Genomic DNA, 7,351 nt, shown 5'->3' on the forward strand with positions numbered 1-7,351 from the left:
TTTCCACTTCACAGAGAATACAGATACGTTGGAGCGAGCATACTGCCTCTAATAATTTTCAGATAAGTTAAGGGACTTCAGCTTTTTGCCAATTTCACCAAGCAAGCATTATGCTTTAAACGACAAACATGAAATATTGTCAAAATGGGGAATACCATTTGCTAATGCAATAGATCTCACCAAAAACACGCAGTAATAAAATACACGAATAATAGTAGTTCGAATTCCTGTTCAGGACTGCCTCAGCAATTCGCCAGTAGATTAGCTTATCGGCCATTCAGGGACCGTCACACCAACTGAAAGTAAGGCTAAATGCTTTAGCCTTACTTTCAAATCGAAATCAGGCAATGCATCAATTACCCGGTTAAACAGTGATTCACTCTTTCCTGGTGCACTTATTACATGATACAGTGGAATGCCTCTTCAATGAAAATGCCATCTTATTTACTCCCAGGAATAAGAAAACAACGGCTAAATGAAAATTTCACAATATACACCTCTATGTTGCTTTGGGGCTTTTACTTCCAGCACACCAAAACTAATTCACTTCTTCAACTTCCCCATACAAACGCCTTCATGCCTGTACTGGATACGATTCATTAACTTTTGGCTGTCTCCTGTATCAATCCTCTTAACACAGAAAGGGTGGCAGGTTCGGTTGGAAGAAGTGCAAGCCCTCGGTTGAAAAAAAACGACTCCAGGACTTTTCATAAATGTTGTATTAGTGGTTGTTTGGTCCGTCACCCAATACTTTGGGATTCTGAGGGCGATTCTCTTTTTATTCCTCTCTAACTTCTAACTGACTGGTGCTTTCTTACACAGGAGCGTGCAAAGACCTGGGCAAGATATGTATTTTTTTTTTTTGCTGATCTTGGGACATTCCATCATAGGAGGGACTCTGTCCAAAGGTTGTTAGGCCAGGGGGCATCACCATAGGGAAAGCCATAGCCTTCACATCCATGTGGATGACCTATGTCCTAGATGGCTTGAGCATGTTTGAGCCAAGGCAGTGGTGAGCTGCCAGTACAAACTGGATTTCCAGCAGCTCACCACTGTCTTGTTGACCTGGCCCTTATCATGATGGGGAGTCAAATCTCCATCTCCTTCCATCCAAGGATTATCTGCCAAAAGATAGGTGATATCTAGTGGTCTCTCTTAGAGGGGGATTAGGACTAGATAGATAATTTAAAAGGGAACAGTTGGTGCTGGTTACCTTTAAGTCTTCCCAAGAGGGAGAATTTAGAAATGAGTCAAGGCATCCCTGCCATTAACAAAGATGGGGTACAACTTTCTCTTTTCTCTGTCACGACATGGGTGATCTCTCTGACCACAGCTTCAGTGTTAAAATAAAAACCAGCTTCATTGTTAAAAAAAATCACATGAAAAAAAATAAAAATAAAAAAATGTTGGAGTCTCTTGATGAGCGCACTTGGGCTCATAACATATATATATATATATTTATATATATATATATATATATATATATATATATATATATATATATATATATATATATATGTGTGTGTTGTTTTTAATCGCGTCACAGCACCAAGTCAGGTGATTCCCAAGAAGTAAGAAAATAAAGTACAGTAAATAAATCGAAATAACTGAGGAGAAAAAGTTGACATAAGTTTCTTACTAATATTACTTCGTAGGAAAATGAGAGAGAGAGAGAGAGAGAGAGAGAGAGAGAGAGAGAGAGAGAGAGAGAGAGAGAGAGAGAGAGAGAGAGAGAGATTTCAGGAAAATATCATTAAAATGAGTAATTAAAGAAGCGATTGCCAAAGATATGGTATAATAAATTTTGAGAACTAATACTGACAGACGTTCAGTGAATGTCAGAATGGATAAAAACATCCATGAGGAATAGAGGAAAAGAGATAGTGTCTTACCCAGGATAATGAGAGCTAAAAATAGTTTCTCGCCATTGCAAAAATGACTTCAGCTTAAAATCTGGTCGAACATGCGTGTGGTAAGCTACTGAATTCCTCTCACGAAAATTATCCTCGGGGAATGTACACGGTACCATGTACAGCTCGGATGCATTTTAATCTTTAATAATCATTGGTGACGCTCAATTTCTTTGAAATATTTAGAACCAAAGAAAGATTTTCCTATGCCATTCTTGCTGAAATTTCTGTTGCTGTGTCACTTTCATCGAGTTTATTCTTGTGTATCACAAAAATATTTTGTTTCTGTGAGGCTGGTAATTATACATTTTTTTCACGACGCATATAGGCTACATAGGCATTTCTGTTTTATGTACACCCAATATTTTCCCAGTAAGTCCCTTATCATTTCCATGTTGCGTGCATATTTTACCGTTACTTCTACGTGGCGTTAGATCCACATCCATGTTCGAGTCCAAAGAAGAATATTCGACATATCGTGCATTATCTCATAATTTAGATTGTTGGAAAAACGAAACACGGCGAACAAAACATCGAATATTTGAAAGTTGCAATTCAAAGGAATGGCGACCAAAGTGGAATTGAGGTAAATTGAGATTTTAAACTAAGTAGGTATCAGGGGAAAACGAACATCACCATGAGTTACAAAACAGATTCAGGAACACTGAACTGCAATTATGCTTAAACCTAGTAAGCGTTGTAATGCCTAAGAATGAGAAGGAAAGGGAGAGGGAGGTACGTTAGAATTGTTACTGGATATTGGTGACGTTACAATTTGCCTGCAATCACGAAGGAAGTGTTGCCAAGCGACCCCAAACTGGGAATCTGCAACAGTCAACATAAGACAAACACCACTACTTTCATATAATGCATACCCTTATTACTGTTAATGCCTAAACAAAATACGATTATGTATAAAACACTTCGGAGAAAATGACAGGGATTATTTAACAGACATGAACGAATATATAAAAAGAGGTATGATTTTGAATTCAGAAGAGTAAAACAGTCAATTGTCACTATTCAATATCATCCACAGATAAGAAAAAAGTTAGTATGAAGACAAAAAAGGAATAAATTTCGTTAGATACCAGATGTTGCGATATTCCGTACATGTGGCATCTGTGGAGTAATATAGAATGCCATGGATAAATGTTTAATCGAGAAGTAAGACAGGTGAGTCGAACCAGAAAATGATGGAAGGAAGCCTTGCAGAGAGTCCGTCTATATTTGATATTGCAAACTCACGAATTCCTGGCTAGAGACAGAGCAGAATGCTGACTTCTGGGATGCGATGCGATCGCGCGATCGACATGGGTGATAATGCAGTACAGAGAAAATGGAATATGGAAAAACGAGTGCATCCCACTACTGTACCACTACTACTACTACTACTACTACTACTACTACTACTACTACTACTACTATTATATATATATATATATATATATATATATATATATATATATATATATATATATATATATATATATATATATATAAACATATATATATATACTGCTGCTATATATATATATATATATATATATAAATATATATATATATATATATATATATATATATATATATATATATATATATATATATATATATATATATATATATATATATATATATACATATATATATAAATATATAAATATATATCTATATATATATACTAATAATATAATAATAATAAATACAACCTTTGTAGCCCTAAGAACATGACAGCAGGACAAAAGCAAGTGATTGGCGATCTAGGACAAATTCCAACGGTGCCACTGATTTAACTGGGACTAAAATCCTCAGTAAGTGGCCTTTAGCTAACATTCAATGATGATGTAGTTTTTGATGCAGACGAAACCCCGACCATGATATTGACACATTTTACACCAGCAGCGGATGCTCAAGAGGGTCCTCCGAATTCCATTGTTCCCTTCTTCCGTCTCCTACTAGTGTCAGCTGAAGGTATACTGGACAAATCCTTTCAAATTTACACCTGTGGACGGTAATCATTTCCAGACCTTACCCTCTGAAACACTTCAGTTATCAATTAGAAAAAGAAAGTGTAGATGAATCATTGCTAAATTTGGAACTTTAATTCCTTATTTAGCAAGAGAACCACAAGGAGGCAATGCATAAGTTACTAAGTTTCATGATAATTTTACAAAATAAGAAAGTACAAGGGAGGAAAATTAAATCTTTATGAAACAATAATTAAACGTAGGAACGCTATCTGGAATATGTTGTCTATAAAGCAAAGAAAGTAAAAAGGAAAAAACGGCTAGATCATAAGCATGCATATTATATATATATATATATATATATATATATATATATATATATATATATATATATATATATATATATATATATATATATATATATATATATATATATATATATATATATATATATGAGTTTTACCTGGTGAAGAAGGTAGAACTACCATGGGAATTCAATTCTGACTGCAGGTGTAGATTCAGGTAAACATCATGAATGAAATCTAAGCTGAAGACTTTTACTTCAACAGGGAAAGTTCAGTTAAACGCTTGTGTTCACTTAAAATCACCTATATTTACATTTAACAAATTAAATCAGAAGAATGGAGAAACCAGACAGGTGAAAGAGATTCCTGTCGAATGACTAAATTTACAGTAATATCCACAATAACAGAAATGGGGAAAATCCTAGTATGCATATTCAAATCTGGCATTCACCACAACATATCTTAGAAAATGGAAACAATTCCCACCTAGTGTCTAGTTTTGGCTGCAGAATGACATGTATGTGCAAATCTAGTACTGCTGTCAAAATACCCTAGTACCCACTGATATCTAGTTCTTCATTGGAGTAGAGCTTTCCTAGCGTTCGACCCACCGGCCAATGAAGAATTAGAGGAATTTATTTCTGGGATAGAAATTCATTTCTCGTCATAATGTGGTTCGGATTCCACAATAAGCTGTAGGTCCCGTTGCTAGGTAACCAGTTGGTTCTTAGCCACGTAAAATAAATCTAATCCTTCGGGCCAGCCCCTTGTTAACCAGCTCAGTGGTCTGTTTGATATACTTTTAACCCACTGATGTCCGGCTAAGCAATAACTATATTTTGCTTTACTTGAAGCAATAATTATATTCGCTTGTCCAAGGCATAGTGGAAAATCAACACTCACGGGAGGGTAGTTTTAGTAAAAGACATGGTTTCAGAGGTTAATATCTGACACGTAAAACTGAGTTTTGCTCTCGAAAGACTCGATTATTATAAAGGCAATGGCTGTAATTGCATCAATCCATATGACACTTTTTATGGTACATGTTCCCAACAATGATGGGTAACAAGGAATAACTTTAAGAAAAGAAAAATCTCGAACGAAATAAACAAAACGTAACTTAAGAATGGGTAATAAAAGATAAATGATTCCCTAACGAAGATATCAAAATTTCTTGTTGCAAATAATAAAAGTGAGTTATCGAATGCTATTTAAAAGAAGACGAGGGTTTGACAGATTACGTTTTTCAATAAGAATGTCTCTGCTCTTAAATGAACAATAATCGTCATAAGTGTGGTTTTTGCTTGTTCAAGATGGCAATTTGTAAAGTTTTGTTATGACAAAATTATTCAACAGTGATATCAAAACGTGGTTGGGTAAAAGTGGAGTGTAAATGACAGTCTGGCTGAGGGACTGACAACAGTGCGTTCAATATGGCCAACACTGAATATATGACGGAGCCTTTCACGTGTGTGAGAATGGTTCAGAGATGGCCTTCTTTTTTATGACTTTCGGCGGTAAGCATATTCACGGATTGGGTGCAGTGGAGTGAGCAAAGTTGTCTGGCTGGCTGACTGCACAACAGAGCGTCGGTTGCCAACACTGAATAATAACGTGAATTTTACTTTACGCACAGACAGAAACGTGCACTTTTCTCTCGGCGGTAACTGTTCACGGATCACACACTAGCTAACTTCCTAACTGCTAACACATGCGCGATTGCTAACACGCAATACAAAACCCTGACTCAAATAACTAATTCGCAACTCTACCAATGAATGGCAAGATTATGCTTAGCTGAATTAAAAACCTCTCCGCTGCTATTTGCTTTTGCTCCCACTCCAATTTAATTCACTTCCTAATCACAAATGTCAGAATATAGCATGCATTTAATCTCAATTTCCTACTTATTGAAATCATGATGAACAATTTAAAACATTCTGGCTCCAAGACCACATTACCTTCCGTCTCTGGTTTCGAATTTGCCTTTTGAAGAATTATGAAATTCAGGGGATTAATTTGCAGGCATGCCATTTGCTAATTGACTCAGAGAGCTGCTGGCTAAAGATCGTCACTTTGCGGATTTTGAGGGGATAGGGATTGCGTATTGTACTTTAAGTTAATTATCTTGGCCTTACAAAACCCCCTCATAAGCCTGTAAACTAAATAAAAATGCAAGATTAAATAATGGAAGAAATTACCAAGGAAACTGAACACTTTCACTAAATTAATCAACTTGGAATTTACACAACAGCAATGACTGAGTGAATTGGATAACGCATTACAATTATGAATACTGGCCACTTGCAAGTGGTAATTTTAGCCAATTAGGCAATAATTCTATCAGCCCTGGTAGGACGGATTTCTTCAGGCAAATGAGACCGCAGAAACACAGCTAGACCGGTAATGGCATCGATAACACTCCTGGAATGAGACAATTCCAGGTAAAACTAACACTAATATTACACTCTCTCTATAATGGAATAGATGCAAGGGTTGAAGGGAAATTCTTTCTCTACTCACTTGCAATCAAGGGGTGAGAATCACGTTATGCACTGTCAAAGTATTTACACGTTAGGATGGTAGACTCAGTGTTTGAGGTGAAGAGGCAAGAATTTACTGAGACGATGAAATGTGCACGAGACAAAATAAACGAGTCAAAGAAAAAGATAGTAGTCAACCAATTTTCCATTCCGGGGCAAGTACCTTCATTGCTTCCTAGTTTTGCTTGCACACACAACCTTATGTCGATGTGACCAGAGCTACTCTCAGGTGGTGTCCGGCCGTAGGGTCACACTGGGCCAGCTTAAGTGAAAAAGGTGAGTTCACCACCAGCCAGCAGCTTTGGTCGTCAGACAGACAGAGATAACAGCATTGGCAAGTGACTAAGTGCGAACTGAACCAGTAGTCTGAGTGGACAGAACTGAACTGAAGAGGGTGGTGACATCAGTGTTTTAAGGTGGTTTTTGCTGGGGACGTCACTTCAGGTGGCAATGGCTGCTTGTACCTGACGGATTAGGAAGAGAGGTAGGGCCAGGAGAGGGTCGAAAACTTGGTGGTAGAATGAATTTTAAGATTAAGACAGGAAAACATTAATCTAACCCCCACCTGCATTCCTTTGGGGACACATTAAACCTAGCCCTTGAAGAGGGTGAGACTGTTAATGACT

Source organism: Macrobrachium rosenbergii, chromosome 43 (assembly GCF_040412425.1).
Source record: "Macrobrachium rosenbergii isolate ZJJX-2024 chromosome 43, ASM4041242v1, whole genome shotgun sequence".
Lineage (NCBI taxonomy): Eukaryota > Metazoa > Arthropoda > Malacostraca > Decapoda > Palaemonidae > Macrobrachium > Macrobrachium rosenbergii.